We start from the raw sequence: 19,075 nt of genomic DNA on the forward strand, positions 1-19,075 counted from the left end.
TGGGTGTTATGTGGAAACTAATGTGACAATAAACTATTTGTAAAAAAAAATAAATAAATAAAAGAAGACAAGCTTAGATTAAAAAATAAATAAATAAATAAAAGCTCTCATTGAACGCTTAAAAAAAAAAGAAAAAAAAAAAAACTTAGATATAAAGAGAGTAGGAGCACCTGCCTAGTTTAGTCGGTGAAGCGTCTGACTTTGGCTCAGGTCATGTTCCCGTGACTCGTGGGTTTGAGCCCCGCCTCCAGCTCTGTGTCGACAGCTCAGAGCCTGGATCCTGCTCAGATTCTGTCTCCCTCTCTCTCTGCCTCTCCCGCACTTGCGCTCTGTCTCTCTCTCCTTCCAAAATAAAGAAACATTAAAAAAAAAAAAAAAAGACAAAAGAGTATCAAAAATGGGAAATACCATTCAAAATGTATGAGCAATTTCAAAAGGACTACTCTATTTGTTACTGAGCTAGCAGGAGAAAGGTAGGAAACATAGGAGAAAAAATATTTGAAAAGATAAATATATAAACATATATATTACATATATAGCATATATAAATATATACATAAATATGTAAATATGTATTTTAAATATGCACTTTAATATTAGTATACATTTAATAAATAATACAAATTTAATTGATATATATTTTACATATATTTAAATTCATGTATATTTACTTATAGACAAACATGTATATGGATATTTATTTAGACAGATATATATGAGCACACATTTAGAAATTTATAAAAATATGTCATTATATATATACACATACACACACACACACACACATATATATATATATTTTATTAAAAAAATCAAAGAACCAGGAATTCAATCAAACCCAAGTGGAGAAAAAAGAAAGAAAGCCACATTTAGGCTTATCATAATCAAACTACTAAAACTCAATGACAAAGGATGATGGGATCCAACTACTGAAAATCAAGGATAAAAGGTGGTGATGGGAACATTCACTGCAAGTAAGGAACAAAAAAAATCAAAGCTGTTTTTTCACCAGGATCAATAAAGTTCAGAAGATAGCAAAAGCACATATTTAAAGAAATGAACACAAAAACAAAAACATTGTCAACCTGAATTTCTATATCCAGAAAAATATCTTTAAAAAATGAGAGCAAAATATAAACAGTTTAAACAGGCAATAAGTAAAAGAATTTATCTGCTGCAGGTATCAGTTACAAAAAGGCCTAAGGAGGTTATTTCAGCTAAACTGAAGTAATTGCAAGAAGATTCTTGGTTTTGTAGAAAAGAACAGAAATAGGAGAATGTGTAAATACATTGGGAAACATAAAGAATTTTAAAGCTTTATTTTGTGCGGCGCCTGGGTGGCTCAACCAGTTAAGCATCTGACTTCAACTCAGGTCATGATCTCACGTTTTGTGGGTTCGAGCCCCGCGTCTGGCTCTGTGCTGACAGCTCAGAGCTTGGAGCCTGTCTTCGGATTCTGTGTCTCCCTCTCTACCTGATCCTCCCCTGCTCATGTTGTCTCTCTCTCTCTCTCAAAAATAAATAAAACATTAAAAAATTAAAAAAATAAAGTTTATTTAGTTTATTTTGATAGTGAGCTTGAGCAGGGTGGGAGAGGGGAGTGGAGAGAGGAGAGGGAGAATCCTAAGCAGGCTCCACCATGTCAGTGGGAGCTGGATGCAGGGCTTGAATCCAGGAACTGTGAAATGATGATCTGAGCCAAAATCAAGAGTTAGATGCTTAACCAACTGAGCAGGCCACCCAGGTGCCCAACTTTCCTATTTATATATACAGTAAAACCCTGGAATGCGAGTAATTGGTTTTGTGAGTGTTGCACAAGATGAGCCAACATTTCTAAAACATTTTAACTTGATAAATGGCCATGTCTCACAATATAAGTAATGATGCTAGACATCACATGATCACAACTGAGCCAATGGTTCTTCTCTTCCTCTCTCTCCCTCTTTCTTTCTCACTGTGGCATTGTGGGTGATAGTCTCCCATTCTTAGATGCTCTGATGCTTGGCCTCAGGCCAGCGGTGTTCGGGAGAAATCAGTGATTTTTCAGAATGTTGAAGGTGGCCACAGCTGCTGCATCCCGAGCTACAGCAAGAGGTTATGGAGATCTCCTCTGCAGAGGAGGAGGTGAAAAAGGTAGAGGGATCTCACTTTAAATGAGATTAGAGAAATGTCTAAAATGCGGGAAACAGTGCAAACTTTTGTAGAAAAGCACTACCTAAATAAGGCTACAGTAGTGTGACTGAGCAATGGCAGCAATGCAATGTCACATTTCTGCAAAATCTTCAAAAGGAGGCAAAAGCAAGTGTCACTGGACAGGTTCCTTGTTAAAGTTGCGTGAAAAGAAAAAGATTCCCTTGAGCCAACGGACAGCAGTGATTCTGTTACTGACAGTGCAAGTCATCCTACACAGTAACCCTCCTCTCTTGGCCCCTCGCACCAGCCACGAAGGTTTTCGAAGGTAAGTTCAGATTAATTTACTTTTCTTTATATTTTGTATTTTATTTATTATTTTGTATTATATTACATTATTGTAATAATTTTTAGATGAATAATTTTGTGTTGTGGAACAAATCATCTGAGTTTCTACTATTTCTTATGGGGAAGTTCGCTTCTATACAAAAGTGCTTTGGATTACAAGCATGTTTCTAGGACAAATTATGCTCACGAACCAATGTTTTACTGTAGCTTTAAATCTCTTCTAAAGGTGATTGGCTATTTAGAGTAAAAATGATAAAATGTACTGTGCAACTTATCACATACTTAAAAGTATGTGATAATAAGAGAGTATAAATACTGGGAGAATAATAAATGGAGGCATACTTGTAGGACTTTCTAATTTTAGTTAATCAGCAGAATTTTCTTTGAAAATAGACTGTGGTAAGTTACACTTACATATTGTGATCTCCAGAGCAAGTGCTAAAACAAACAAAAACAATAACAATAAATGCATAACAATAAAGTTAATAGAGGGATATCCATCCAGTCCTGACTCGGTTGGAATACCTCAATCCATGGTTTTCCTCTCTCTTTCAACCAAAAGACCTTGGCCATAAATAGGAAGCAAACACAGGAGGATTCTGGAACGTGGAAATAAGAATGAGGACTGGCTTGGCGCACTTGGGTGGCACAGTTGGTTAAGTGTCCAACTTCGGCTCAGGTCATGATCTCACAGTTCGTGGGTTTGAGCCCTGCATTGGGCTCTGAGCCTGGAGCCTGTTTTAGATGGTGTCTCCCTCTCTCTCTGACCCTCCCCTGCTCATGTGTGCGCTCACTCGCTCTCTCTCGCTCTCTCTCCAGAAATAATTAAAAAAAAAAAAAAAAAAAAANACGTGGACACTAAAGAAAAACCAGACACTAAAAAAAAAAAACACTAATCTGTAACCATCAATGGCTGAGTGGCACCACAACTAAAAAGCTCCAAGAAAGGCTTGCTCCCTGGGGTGAAAACACTGGGAAATAATAGCTTAGCAGAAGAGAACATCACTGTGGGGAGACCTACCCTGCTCTCACTAAACACTCCACCCATGGCCTCACTGTGGCTCATTGGGATCCTGAGATACATTAGGTGATGGAGTCGGAAGACTTCAGAGACCAGTGAGACAAGAACTAAACGTCGAAGGTTCTGTTGGTGGACTCCCAGAAATAGAAGAAAAAGGATGGGGATGATAATTATTAAAAAAAAAAAAAAGGTGAAATTTATTGGACCTCTGATAATTTAAATATAAAGAAACACATATAAACACACATAATAATCTAAGTTCAGAAAACTATAGGAAAGAAAAGTACTTGAAAGAATTTAGAAGGACATGAAATACCTCTGCAGTAACAACAACTTGAATGACCATAGATTCCTCATCAAAAAGCAAGGAGGAAAGAAGATGTCACACATTCTTTTTCTGTTTTCTTTTTTATACACTATTTTTTAATTGAGGTATAAATGACATACAATATAATGATATATGTGGATTGCAAATTGACCACTCCAAGATGTCTAGAACACATCTGTCACCATACGTAATTGCAGAAATTTTCCTATGATGAGAAATTTTAAAATCTACTCTCTTAGCAACTATTCAGTATAGAATACAGTATTATTAACTATAGAAACAATGCTGTATGGTGCATTTCCTTTACTTATTTATCACTGAACGTTTGTACCTTTTCACTCTCTTCAGGCATTCAGCCCACACTCCTCCACCTTCTGCCTCTGGTAAACGCTAATCTGAAGTATGTTCCCTGTATCTATGAGGTTTTTATTTTGTTTTCAGATTCCACATAAAAGTGAGGTCATATGGTATTTTCCTCCTATTTTGTTTAGAATAAATCCCTCAAAGTCCATCCATGTTGTCACAAATGGCAAGATTTCATTCTGTTTTATGGCCTGAATATTATTCAATTGTGTGTGTGTGTGTGTGTGTGTGTGTGTGTGTGTGTTCTTCATCCATTTATCCATTGATGGACACTTTGGTTGTTTCCATATCTTAGTTACCATAAATAATGCTGCAATGTACATACAGGTGTTCCTGAAGAACACCTTGAAGACAGTGTTTTGAAGATATCTCTTCAAGACAGTGTTGAAGATAGTGTTTTGTTTTCTTCAGATGAAGAGAATTACTGGATATGATATTTCTATTTTTAATATTCTGAGGAACTATCTCCATACTCTTTTCCACAGGGGCTGCACCAATTTACATTCCCACCAACAGTGTGTGAGGGTTCCCCTTTCTCTACATCCTCTTCAACATATATTATTTCTTATTATCTGTATTATTTTTTAACGTTTATTTTTGAGAGAGAGAGAGAGAGAGTCAAAGTTGGACAGGGGCAGAGACAGAGAAGAGACGCAGACTATGAAGTAGGCTCCAGACTCTGGGCTGTCAGCACAGAGCTCAATCCGGGGCTCAAACTCACAAACCGTGAGATCATGACCTGAGCCAAAGTCAGATGCTTCATGACGACTGAGCCACCCAGGCGCCCCACCTGTATTATTTTTAAGGCAAGTTTCTGGTTTAGAGAAAACTAAGCATGAGCAGTTTCCCCTGTTGTATCCTTTAGTGTGGTACATTTGTTACAATTAATATACCAACACCAATGCATTATTAACTAAGGTCCTTAATTTATATTAGGGTTCACTCTGTTTTACTGCCCCATGGATTTTGATAAATGCATGGCATCAGGCATCCATTACACTACTGCCTGGAATAATAGTTTCACTGCCCTTAAAATCTCCCATGCTTTGCCTTTTCATTTCTTCTTCTCCATTAACCTCCAATAACCATTTGCCTTTTTAGAATCTCCATAGTTTTGCTGTCTCTAGAATGTCAGGTAACTGGAATCATATAGCATGTAAGCTTTTCTTACTAGTTTCTTCGATTTAGCATTTAAACTACTTTTCTATCTTTTTATGGCTGATAGCTCAGTTCTACTTAGACTAAATAATGCATCTCACTGTATGGATATACCATGGTTTATCCATTCACGAACTGAAGAACATTTTAGTACTTTTAAATTTTGGAAACTATTAATACATCTATTATAAGCATTCATATGCAGGTTTTTGTGAACAATTGTTTTTGATTACATTGGGTAAATGCCTAAATGTGTAATTACTGTATCATTTTGGCCAGACTATATTTAGTTTTGTAAGAAATGACCAATCTGTCTTCCAAAGTATCTGTACCATTTTGCATTCCCACCATCAGTTACTAAGTTTCTGTTGCTCCATCCCCTCATCAGCATTTAGTGCTGTCAGAGTTCGGGCTAGTGGCCATTCTAATAGCTGGGTAGCAGTATATCTCCTTGTTTTTTTAATTGAAAATTCTGTGATGACAATACAAAGTAAAGCATCACTTTTTCATATGCTTTTTTGCCACCAATTATCTTCTTTGGTGAGACGTCTGTTTGGTCTTCACCCATTTTAAAAACTAATTTGTTTTCTTGTGGAATTTGAAGAATTCTTTGTGCATTTTATACCCCTGCCCTTTAACATATATGTGCTTTGATAATATTTTCTGTCAGTATATGGCTTGTTTTTTTAAATTCCCATAACAATGTCTTTTGCAGAGTATAAGTTTTAAATTTTAATGATGTTCAACTTATTTTTTTCATGGATCTTGCTTTTTTGTACCCAAAAAGTCATTGCCAAACCCACAGCTATCTAAATTTTCCAACTTTATTTTCTAGAATCTTTATACTTTCATGTTTTACATTTAAGCCTATGATCCATTTAAGTTAGTCTTTGTAAAAAATATAAGGTCTGCATCTAGACTCACTTTTTTTGCATGTAGCTGTCCATTTATGTTCACAGAATCTTTATTCATAATAGGCCCAAACTACAACTAATTAATTCATGGGTCAAAGTGGAAGTCTGAAGGGAAATAAAACATACATAGAACTAAATAAAATTTGTGGGATGTAGGAAATGCATTACTGAGAGGGAAATCTGTTGTACTAAATGCTTATATTTTTAAAAAAAGCATTTTAAAATAATAATCCAATCTTCCATCTTAAGTGACTAGAAAAGGAAAAGCAAAATAAAGTCAAAGCATGCAGAAAGAAACAAATTGCAACAATTAGTGTATCAATGAGTGAAAAAGAAATAAAGTAGACAAAATGAAGCAAATATCTGTTCTTTGAAAAAATAAAGTAATATTTAAGTATAAACCTAGCAAAATGTATGCAGAGATAGTATAATGAAAAGCATAAAATGCTGAGGAAGGAATTATGGAACATATAAATAATTTGAGAGACATAACATGTCCATGGATCAAAAAAATGAACAGTAGTAAGTATGCCAATTATCTTCCAGGTTGATTTACTGGTTTAATGCAATTCCTATCATAATCTCAACAAGACTGTTTTGTAGACAGAGGCAATTTTATTTGAAATTCCTCATGGGAAGGTAATGAAACTAGAATAACCAAAACAGTTTTTGAAAAAGAGGAGAAAATGGGGAGAATCAGTCAGAATATTGGGGTGTGTGTGTGTGTGTGTGTGTGTGTGTGTGTATACACATTATTCAAAAACGATGTAATACTGGTATAGGATAAAGAGATCAATGGAACATAATAGAGAATCTATCAGTAGACCAGCACAAGGATAGTCAACTGACTTTTGTTCAAAGTGATAAAGTAATTAAGGAAGGACAGTCTTCCCAACAAATGCTGCTGAAGGACATGGATATCCCTAGGCAAAAATAAATAAATAATCTTCTATCTAAACCTCAATCTTACACAAAAACTGATTGAGATGGATCTTAGATGTAAATGTAAAGCATACAATTATCAATCTTGTAGAAGAAAACATAGCTCTAGGATATATCATGTTATGAGAATCAGGAGAAACTACAGGCTTGAATATAATATTGCTATCCAAATATCTGACAAAAGACTCATTTCTAGAAAAAATATACACATGTATTTCTCAACACTCAACAGTAAAAACAGAAACCAAAAACTCAGAAAATGGGCAAAAGACAAGAAAAGGCATCCTACTAAAGAGGATATTCACATGATAAATAAGCACATAAACATAAGCATCACAACACACCTTTCAGAACAGCTAAATATTTTTTTTTAAGTTGCATTAATAGCAAATACAAGTAAGAATGTGAAAAATCCAATCTCTCATATCATTTATAGGAATATAAGATACCACTCTGGAAAACAATTTGGCATTTTTACACTTTGCATAGAACCCAGTAATTATACCCCTGGGCATTTATCCCAGGAAATAAAAACTTACGTCCATACAAAATCTGTATATTAATGTTAATAACATCTTTACTTATAATAGCCCCAATTTGGAAACTATCCAAATGCCCTTCAAAGGGTTCAAAGGATGAAATGAACTCAACTGGCACATCTATATAATGGACTATTACTCAGCAATTTATGAAAGGGACTATTGACAGCACAACAGCTTCAATGGTTCCTGATGGAGTTTTGTTGAAAAGAAAAGCCAATTTTAAAAGGTTATATACTGTATGAATTAATTTATATAACATTCTTGAAATGGTAACTTTTAAATTTTTAAAAAAATATTTATTTTGAGAGAGAGAGAGAGAAAGAGAGACAGAGAGAGAATGAGCAGGGGAGGGGTAGAGAGAGAAAGAGAGAGAGAATCCCAGCAGGTTCATGCTGTTAGCTCAGATTCTGACAAAGGACTCCATCTCATGGAACAGTGAGATCATGACTGAGCCAAAATCCAGAGTTGGAGGCTTAACCAACTGAGCCACCCAAGTCCCCAAAATAGTAAAATTATAGAGATGAAGAACATGGTAGTGACTGCCTGGGGCTAGAAATATGGAAAGAACAGAGTACCTGTGACTATAAAAAAGTTGCACGATGGGGATCTTTGTGTTGACAGAAATTTTGCATCTTGAATACGGTGGTGGTTAAAGTAATCTCTGTATGTAATAAAGTTGCATTAGATTACACACAAACACAAAATCAAGGAAAAACTGGTGAGATCTAGCTGAATAAGGTTAGGGATTGACCATATTGATTGACCAATGTCAGTTTTCTGGTTTTGATGATATACTTTTGTTACATAAAATGTCCTAATTGGAGAAAACTAGGTTATGGCTACACAGGATCTACCCATTATTTTTTCAACTCTTTGTTAATCTATAACTATTTCAATTTTTTTTTAATTCAAAGAATATACCATAGAATATTAAACCAAATGAACAATAAAACTTCAATTCACCCATGGGAAGATAGAAAAAGGAAAAGAGGGGAAAATAGGAGATGTGACACATCAAACTCAAACAACAAGACGGTAAACTTAAACACAAATATATTAATTATAGATACATGATCAAGTTGAGGCATACAGTAGAATACTAATCAGCATTGCAACTTTTCAACAGTGGTGAATCTCAAAAGAAATATGCTGTGAAAAAAAATATAAACCCGAAGAACAAAACTTCTAGTATTGTGTCTGAGGTTTGAAATCAGTCCATGTTAATTCTATGGTCAGACAAGATAGAGAATTAGTTGCACGGGAGAGGGTGCATTTGACTGGAAATGAAAAAAAGGGAGCTTTACAGAGTGATGGAAATATTCAACACCTCGGTAGATGTGTGGGTTTTACAAGTATATGCATTTGTCAAAACTAATCAAACTGCACCCTTAATATGGGCACATTTCCATGGATGCAAATTATACTTTAATTTTAATATGTTCTTTAAAAAGAACTTTAAAAATTTTTCCCACATCCATATGAATCATTTAATATACTTCCTGGGAAGCCCACGCTCCATTTGGGTATCACTGGAACAGTAATATGGTATGGTGGTTGGAGGCACTCTGGAACTCAGATCTGAAGGGCTAGGCACCCATTTTTACATGATTACACATTAGCCAGATGCTATTCAAATAATCCACCTTGCTTTCACCCCCACAGTTTGAAGGAAAGACAAAATGAGAAAGCCTCGAAGTGTTTTAAACAAAAATGGAGATTTTTATATCCATTTTGAACAGCATTATAAGGAGAATGCTGGCAACTTCTCCATTTTCTTAAGAGGTAAGATAAAATAAGAGAGCCAAAGGATCACAGCAGTGAGAACTTCAGTTAGGCTTTAGGGAATTCTTGAATGACCCATAAGGATTAAACCTAGTTATAATCATGTATTTATGAAAATAAGCATATATATTATACACAAAAACTGCATTGCAAGACTACAAATTTAAAGTGAAAGCCTTCCTCTCAGCTGCCACCTTTATCTCCTTAAGAATTTGTTTCCCATCATCTGAAGAACCGGTGTTACAAAATCTTGTGTCTTCTAGTTACCTGCTGTAAGTTATCCTTAGAAAATGATCTCTATGACAAACACTGGTTGGAATGCCCTGTCCCTCTCCTCTGATGTAATTTTATTTAACCTGACTTAAAAGACTAGAAAATAGCTCAGCTAAACAATAAAGTGGACACAGTATAATGTCATCAGCTGTATTTATAGGAATATTCTGAAAAAACATCATTTTATGAGAATATGTAAAAATCAATAAACATGGAAGAGCTAGTACTCTATATAATAGGTCCTGAGATGTCCTGCTAGTTTATCGGCAACAAATAACTATTAATCAGTTCAAATCAAGCTCCAAATAATGTATACAAAGATAACAAAAACAGTATAATTTGGGTGTCAGTAGCAATATTTCTACAAGTTTCTGTCATACCCTTGGCTTTTTTAAAGTGTCAACTTTCTCTTTGTGGTTATGTCCTTTCTCTTAGAAGTAAGTTGTCAATGTTTTATTTTATTCTCTTGTGTATTTCAAGATTCCACATCCAGTAAGCCTGTCCGGCTCTGCCTATTAAACCAAATAAACAGCTAAGTATATGTATTGAATGGACATGTGGAGAATCCAGAAGTTATTCTCTGCTGGAAATCTAAAAACACAAATCCCTGCCTTCATGGAGATGAGCATTTGTAGGAATTCATAAAACCATGTTGAATAAGTTAGTGAAGGAGTAACAGGAGAGCAGATGATGGAAGCATGAGAGAGAACTACCATTTATTGTTCATTCACAATTCTTGTCTCTCTGTTAAGCCTTCTGCATATCATCTCATTTAATCTCATCCTTGCCCCCTTTTAAAGATGAATAAAGGACACTCAGAAAACTTAAGTCAACTGTTCAAAAGCACACACCTTAACAAGAGAGCCATTAATTCCTAGCTGTTAAATACCCCACTCAATTGGACTGTTGTCCTACGATATCACAACTGTTTGTGTTATTCAGTGGTGACACAAAGCATCAATTCAAAATCACATTACTATGAATCCTCTTGTTTTAATGGTTTATATTTTGTGGTTTAGCCACTTCTTTAGCACTAAGTCTTCCACCAGCAAAATAACAAATATCACTTCCTTGAGGAATCCTACTCTGGTATCTCATGCTTCTCAAATCCTTTGATTGCATTATTTCCTGATGCCAAGTATCTTCCCTTTATACCACTTGCTATTTGAAAAATATCCACCCCTTTCTGTAGAGTATAAGCATAGCGGGTGAGGCAAATAATGCCTCTGGTTTTGCCTGACTGATACATTGCTGAGCCTACAGTAGGTATTAAATAATAAACTACACTTACTGAATGAATAAACATTTTAAGGGACCCTCAGAGATTAATTAAAATGCCAGAGGCTTAAAATGGATAGCAAAACAGAGATAAAATCCTCTGAGGGGATAATTTAAGAGAGAGGGTTGGGTACAGAAGAGGAGAAAGAGAGGGATCATTGAAGACAGTCTAAGGAATTCAATGCATATACACACCTCAAAAAAGGTCAAGAATTCAGGGGATCTCTATAAGGGTAGTAGATTGCACTCATTTACTTGAATGGCTAGGATAGAGACCTCTTAATATTTCAGATTTCCCTGGGTCAGAACTGTAACTCTATCTTCTCAAATTCCCCAATATTGAAATGAGAAATCAACAATAAGAAATCCATCTTCCAAAACTGTTCTTGAATCACAGAGAAATTCTACTCAGAATTTGAATTTTGAGTTTACTGAATTTTATGCAGGAAGAAATAGTTGGCCATGAGGCTCAGTGGAGAGGAACCGGGTCCCCCCTTCCTTCAGTGCTACTATATTCAGTGATACAAAGCATGTTTGGAAGGAAGGAGTTCATTGTAGATGTCAGACAAGTGCTTAAAGAGGATGCTGCCCATGTGACCTCAACTTGTTATAAGTGATTTAAACACCATGACCATTAAACTCCTTCACCACTCTTATTTGATGGTGACAGGGAAGGACAAGTAAACTTAAAAAAAAAAAAAAAAAAGTAATGTCCACTTTGTAATTATAGGAAATTATAATTCAAGGAAAGCTTCTGGGCCTAAAAATAATTAGTGGAGAAAAAAAACAAAAACTTTGAATTGTCATCTAATTTTTTTTTATTCTTATTTATCTTTTAAATTAAAAAAATAGAGACAATGAGTAGGGGAAAGGAGGTGGGGGAGGGGGAGAGAGAGAGAGAGGGAGAGAGAGAGAGAATGAGAATGAGAATATTAAGCAGGCTCCACATTGAGTGTAGAGCCTGATGTGGGGCTCAATCCCATGACCCTGGGATCATGACCTGAGCTGAAATCAAGAGTTGAACATGCAACCAACTGAGCCTCCTAGGTACCCATCATCTAAGTTTTAATTTGTAAGCACAGACTCAGTGTCAATTCACTTAAATCTTTTGCATCCTTTATTAAGCATTTCAGCTTTCTCTGTACAGTTGATACACAATAATCACTGGTTTGTAAATGAGCACATTTTACTGCTTATGCTTGTGTGTGTCTGTGTATGAAAAAGAGAAAATGCCCAAATAATCTCTAAAAATGTAAAGTGATTTTAAAACTTTAGAATAGAAGCTTAGAACACAGATAATATATATTTATTAATGATATCTGAGAAATAGATACAATTATAATGAAGCTGAATTTTTGAGAGATTAATTTGTTTACTTTTCTCATATATTTTTTTCCCATTTACTTTCTCCCAAATTATAAAAGGCAATGTGAAACAAAGGAACCATGTTTCATTGCTTCAGTGAGTTACACAGCAGAGTCCAAGGCAATACTATACTGTCATACTTGATGGCTGTTGTTTGTTATTTATTTATTTTTACATTATATATTAATTTTTTCACATTTTTTATTTAAATTTCAGTTAACATAGAGTGTAATATTAGTTTCAGGAGTAAAGTTTAATGATTCATCACCTACAATCAACACCCAGTGTTCAACTCAACATGTACCCCCCTTAGTAGGCATCACCCATCGAGCCCATCCCCCACCTCCCTTCCCTAAACCCTCAGTTTGTTCTCTATAGTTAAGAGTCAGTTTCTTGGTGTGTCATTTTTCCCCTCATGATCATTTGTTTTTTAAATTCCACATATGAGTGAAATCATATGAGATGGCTTTCTCTAACTTAATTTACTTAGTGTAATACTTTCTAGCTCTATCCACATCATTGCAAATGGCCAAGTTTTAATGGCTGATTATTAATCAATTGTATATATACACCACATCTTCTTTATTCATCAGTCAATGGGCATTTGGGCTCTTTTCATAATTTGGCTATTGTTGATAGTGCTGCTGTAAACATTGGGGTGAGTGTATCCCTTATAAAATCAGTATTTTTGTATCCTTTGGATAAATATCTAGTAGTGCATCTACTGGATTTAAGGGTAGTTCTATTTTTAACTTTGTGAGGAACCTTCATACTGTTTTCCTGAGCTGACTGTTGTTTTTAAAAAATCTCCTGGAGCCACACAGGGTTGAGAGAAGAAGGAAACAGATGGAACAGAGAAGAAAAGAGAAGCTGCTTTGACAAAAGAAGAGGTCTGTGGGCGTTGGCCCTTAGGGACACGGCATTCCTGACCCTGCTCCATGGAAAGGTTGTAATGAGGAGGTACAGCGGGGCCATCTGAAGACATGGAGGCCCCAGGGTTCCCAGGCCCCACAGCCTTCTAAGTCCAGAAAAATAACACAAGCTGGTGACACAGCCGCCTTCCCTTGAGTCCATTCCAGGCTTAGACAATGAAGATGCTTCGTTAATGGCATGCTTGATTTCCCAACATCCTTCTCCACACAAAAAAGGGGTGTTTCTCTGATATTCTCAGTCTTGCCATCTGTTCAGTAACATTTACCAAAATCTAGGGGCTGTGCTTGATCCCTCCCTTCCTTAACCCCACCAGTCTGCTCCCAACCCACCCCAAAGTCAGTCTTGCCATTTCTACTTCTCTCTCTACCCTCTTTAGTGCTTCTTCTGTATGCCGGATCTTCTCGATGTTCTCTTATGCAGCTTTCTGACATCTTCCATGCTGGCTTTCTGTCAACGGATTCCACAAAATAGATTTTATTCTTTAATGTAAATTAGATTATGTCATTCTCCTTTCAAAGTCCTAAAGGCCTTCTTACACTTAGACTAAAACTACAAACTATTAACTAAATTCTCTGCATGATCTGGATCCTGCCTCTCTCTCCACACTCACCCTGAAACCCATCCACTGCCATTTGGCTGGCAATCCTGTGTTTACCCTGGGCTTCACCAAGTTCTGCTCTCTGTCTGAGATGATTCTCCCTGGAGCTCTCTGTCAAGGTGAACTTCGTATTCAGGCTCAATCTCTAATTTAGCATTTTCAAAGTGGTTTTTCCTGACATCTATCCCCTTTCCACTTGACAAGAAATTTGAGTATCTGTCCACAGGAGTAGCTTTTATTAAGTTCCACAACACGCTGATTGGGCTATCTCAACCAAAATTGAGAAAGGGAGAAATTCATTAACCCAGTTATTTAGTGACAGAACTTAGATTCCAAGTCTAGATAAATGTGCAGTCTTAAGTCCTGTGGTATATACTTTTGGGTTCTAAAAGTTTTTGGTGAAAGGATGAAAAAAATGAATGTCCACAGAGAGCGTGATGAATGGGAAATCTCATCCATGTGCCATCTCTGGGTTCTATATTACCCTTCTAGGGTTTGGCCTTTTACAGGGATAGATGACCTAATAACTAAGACAAAATTTCTTTTAAAACTGAATGGATGTAAATTTTATTTAAAATAAATGACAAAACTAATTAAAAAAAAAAAAAAAACTACTTCAGTCTGTGGACTGAAATTCCAGTTATTTAATAGTGCACATTGGGGCTATATTTTTACACAATATTGGCTTTGAGATTCTAACATATGCCTATACTGACATTCTTTATTCCCCAAGAGTGTGTCTGTCTTTTAATTTTTTAGGCATATTTTAGGATGTATATGAATAGTAAAGTAAAATCCATGACAAACTTTAACAGAAGAACTGATCAAAAAATACTCTAAGTCAAAAATGGCAGAATCTGGAAAAGTTGGTAAAGAAGACCTATAGAGTCAGGTAAGCCTGCAATTGGCTTTTATTTCTCTAGAATCTTCTTTGAAGTGGTGCTTTAGGAATCATAAATAACTTCCACTGTCCTATGAAGGGCAGGATTAAGGCCCTGTTATTATGAGGAAGTAAAGGCTTTGGTCACTGCAGCAAATTATATGAGGCTTTAGCCAAGTGGCAGTGAAAATTACCTTCTGTGGTTTATAGTGTCTGTTGGGCATGAAAATAATTGGGAATAGCTAAAGTGCCTGATACTGTGAAAAAGTTTATTTCTAGGAAACTAATTCAACCTTCAAGCTGCATCCTATTCTTAAAGAGGCTTTTCACCCCTTTTCTAGTTACAATCAAATTCTTATTCTCAAAACAGACACAGTACTCCGGAAATCCCTTTCATTTAACAACATTCTGTTGGCATCATAGTTACAACATTACATAGGTGGCATATTTTGGTGTTATGGATACATTTTGGTGTTACAGACACATTCTTACTTATGGCCTCTGAGTTGCCTACATAAACACAAGTTCTACTACACAAAGCATTCATGATGTTTTTCCCCTACTCCACCTGACAAACACAGTAACAGGGAGCATGTACAGGCAATAAGCAAATGTTGCAATCATGAAGTCAATAGTTTTCTTCTTCATTCAGGTTGAAATAATTCATGGTTCATGCTATCATCATGAATCCTTTTTAAAAGTGATGCTGTGGAGGCGCCTGGGTGGCTTAATCGGTTAAGCGTCCGACTTTTGCCTAAGTCACGATCTCGCAGTTTGTGGGTTCGAGCCCTGCGTCGGGCTCTGTGCTGACTGCCAGCTCAGAGCCTGGAGCCTGTTTCAGAGTCTGTATCTCCCTCTCTCTCTGACCCTCCCCTGTTCACGCTCTCTCTATCCTAGAAATAAAAATACTAAAAAAAAAAAAATAAAAATAAAAAAAATAAAAGTGATGCTGTTGGTTCGGGGACGGGGTGCAGACAGTGGCTTTGGTGCCAGATTGGTTGCAGAAAGTTATCTATATGTTTATCTGTGCCCTAACAAATGCATGATCCTTGCCCACTGGATTTTTCCACTACTTAGTTTACTTCTGATCTTTCCTCTATGGAGTGAATGCATCATAGAAGATTCATCCTCTGTGCCAGCAACACTTATACACATTTTGCAACAAACATTATGACACTTCTGAATTGAGGAATTAAATTGCTGATCAAGACATAGGCATCTGATTAATCACTGATATGAAAGTTTTCCTCAAAACTGCCATTCTGTCCTAGGTAAAAGATATAGAGCCCTCTTTTGGGGACCTCTCTACACCATACATCTCTCTCTCTCTTTTCTCTATTATTGCTTTTATAAGTTTACACATCTGCAATTTACTATTATCTTTAGCTTAGAAGAAAATTATATTCAGATGGAATAATTGTTGAAAGGCACTTATTAGGAGTGCCTGGGTGGCTTAGTTGGTTAAGTGCCCAGCTTCTGATTTCAGCTCAGGTCATGGTCTCATAGGTGGTGCATTTGAGCCCCAAGTTGGGGTCTGTGAGGGGCCTGCTTGAGATTCTCTCTCCCTCTCTCCCTCTGCCCCTCAGCTGCTCATTCATGGTTGTTCTCTCTCTCTCTCTCAAAATAAATAAACCTTTATTTTTTTTTAAATAAAGGCCTTGTTAAAATTCATATTCTTAATTTTAAGAAGATTTAGAATAGAGCAGTAGGAAGTGACCTTAAAATTAATCCTGAAAAAAATTATCAAAAGCAATCAGTATAAAGTATGTTTTACTGATATAATCATTTCATTCAGGAATAAGAACCAAAGACCTGTACTTAACCCTATCCTTTGTTTTTTCTGTTTCTTCTAGAAATCTGATTTGAAAAATAAAAAATACTGGAAACAGAAAGGCAAATTTGCCATTATTTTCAAATGATGTAATTGATGCTGAGAACATCTAGCGCAATCTCCTAAAAAAAAAAAATTAGAACTTGTACAAGTTTTTATTTTCTTAATGTTTAATAATTTTGAGAGAGTGTGTGTCCGCATAAGTGGGGAGGAACAGAGAGAAAGAAGGGCAGGGTGATTCCATTCAGCATGGAATCGAATGCAGGGCTTGATTCCAGGAATGGAAGGCTTGATTCCACAAATGCAAGATCACAACCTGAGCAGACATCAAGAGTTGGACATTTAACCCCCTGAGCTACCCAGGTGCCAGTACAACTTGTACAAGTTTTGTAAGATGACGAAATTGCTACAAGATAAATGAGAAAAGATGAATAATTTATTTACATTAATGCAGCTACCACTAGGAAAACATAATGTGAAAATAACATATTTACAAGAGAAAAACTAATTTTGCGTTAAAAAAAGTATTCAGAATCCAGTGGGAGCCAATTCTTTCTTTTTTCACATTTATGGGCAACTTTTTCAAAATTTGACACTCACTTTGAGATTTTGTTGATCTCTAAGTATAGGATCTTTGCATTTCCATCACTTGTATCCCACTCACAAAGTGTTTTGACATTTTATTTGGTTTCAATAGCTCTTAATGATTTTAGGCAAAGCTTATGTGATAGCAGATAGGCACAGGCAAATGAAAAAAAAAAAATTCCACAAACCCACAAGTTTTATACATATGTGCATGCATATATTCAAAGCCAGTTCACCCTTGCAATTTCTTGTATCTAAGTGAATGTATGATTATCTGTGCTGTTCTTTGAATTTCTTTCTTATAAATCAACTTCTGATGCACAATTCTCTGAAATATAAAGACATATTCAAACAAATTTCAAAAGAGGCCATATGTGGCATGCCAGAGACATGGAGCCTGATTAGAATGGGACTTGGAATCTTTTTATGGTGCTGAATATAATTTAAGACACCATGTTGTTACTTAGGAGGAAGCCTTATTTATAACAGCAGTACCATGCTGCACACCAGATGCCAGCGGAAAGTGAAACTATGATGAATTTAATTTGACCTTTCTCAAGCCTGCAGAACGTAAATTAGATATATTTAATAAAGATCAAGTTTGCAAGAAATAGCTTTGACTTGAGATGTGTAAAGCTTCAATGAAAGAAATGAAGGCACACTTTGTACACTTCTGAAGATAGTTTAAGCAAAAATGAAGAAAAATGTAGTTTGGAAATGTGCAACTTTTCCTCATTAGATATATGTAACACAGTAGCTTTACTGAATTTTTTTCAGGCCATTAGACCCAGGACAGGTGACAGGTATCTTCTCTTGTGTATGTAACCAAAAAAAAAAAAAAAAAAAAAAAGGTTTTGATGCCTAATTAGGACAACTACATTACTAGATTTTGATATTTATTTAGGAATTGTTTTGTTACCAAACCTTCTTTAAAGTCTGTGAGCTAATTTTTAATAAGATTCCGAGAGTTTTGAAATCTTTATATATGAAAAATAATGGATCAATTCTTCCTCAAAATAAAAGCAAAGTGATTGAAGTTTTCCTGGCTAGGAAAGAGGGCAAAAGTTTATTCTGAAGACATAGATTTTTTTACGATTAAAGTCAGGTTTGGCAGGAAGCCTGCTTTATTTTAATGAAAGAATGGACAGGGGCCAAACTCATTACTATTGGAATACCTCGCTTTCCCCAAGCACGTAAGTAAAAGTAGGAAAACAGCACATGTACTTTAGCTTGTCAGGACCAGGATAGGAAGGAACCAAGTTCATTCATTCATTCCATCATTCATTCATTCATAAACCAATCCATACCATGCACAGACTCTGGAAAAGTAAAATGAGTAAGCAGCAGATACTGTTTTCAAAGTGTTCTCATCAGATTGATTGCTACCATTTGCTTGCAACACATCTCTTTCAAATGGCTAAATGCTGTAATTACGGAATGTGTAAGATTCCAAGGAGCACAGTTCTGCCTGTGGAGTACCAAGCATGCCTCTTTAAAAAACCTGACCTGAGTCTCTGAAGACAGACATGAATCCACAAGGCTGAGAAGGGGAGAATGCATGTTCCAGGCACAGGAAAAGGAATGAGCAAGGGGAGAGACTGCAGAGTGAGTATGAAAGGTCTCAGGAATCGCAACATGGTAATTCAATTCTATCATTAAAGTAAAGAAGAGCTTAACAAAATGGACTAAGTCACAGGAGTGTATGGCTCTATTTTCACTGCTGGAAGATGGGTCAGAGTGTGAAGTGATTCTGAAGACGGTGTGCAGCGAGGAATCAGGGAGGCCTTTAGGAAGGCCCATGAAG

Source organism: Crocuta crocuta, unplaced genomic scaffold, assembly GCF_008692635.1.
Source record: "Crocuta crocuta isolate KB4526 unplaced genomic scaffold, BGI_CrCroc_1.0 scaffold32, whole genome shotgun sequence".
Classification (NCBI taxonomy): domain Eukaryota; kingdom Metazoa; phylum Chordata; class Mammalia; order Carnivora; family Hyaenidae; genus Crocuta; species Crocuta crocuta.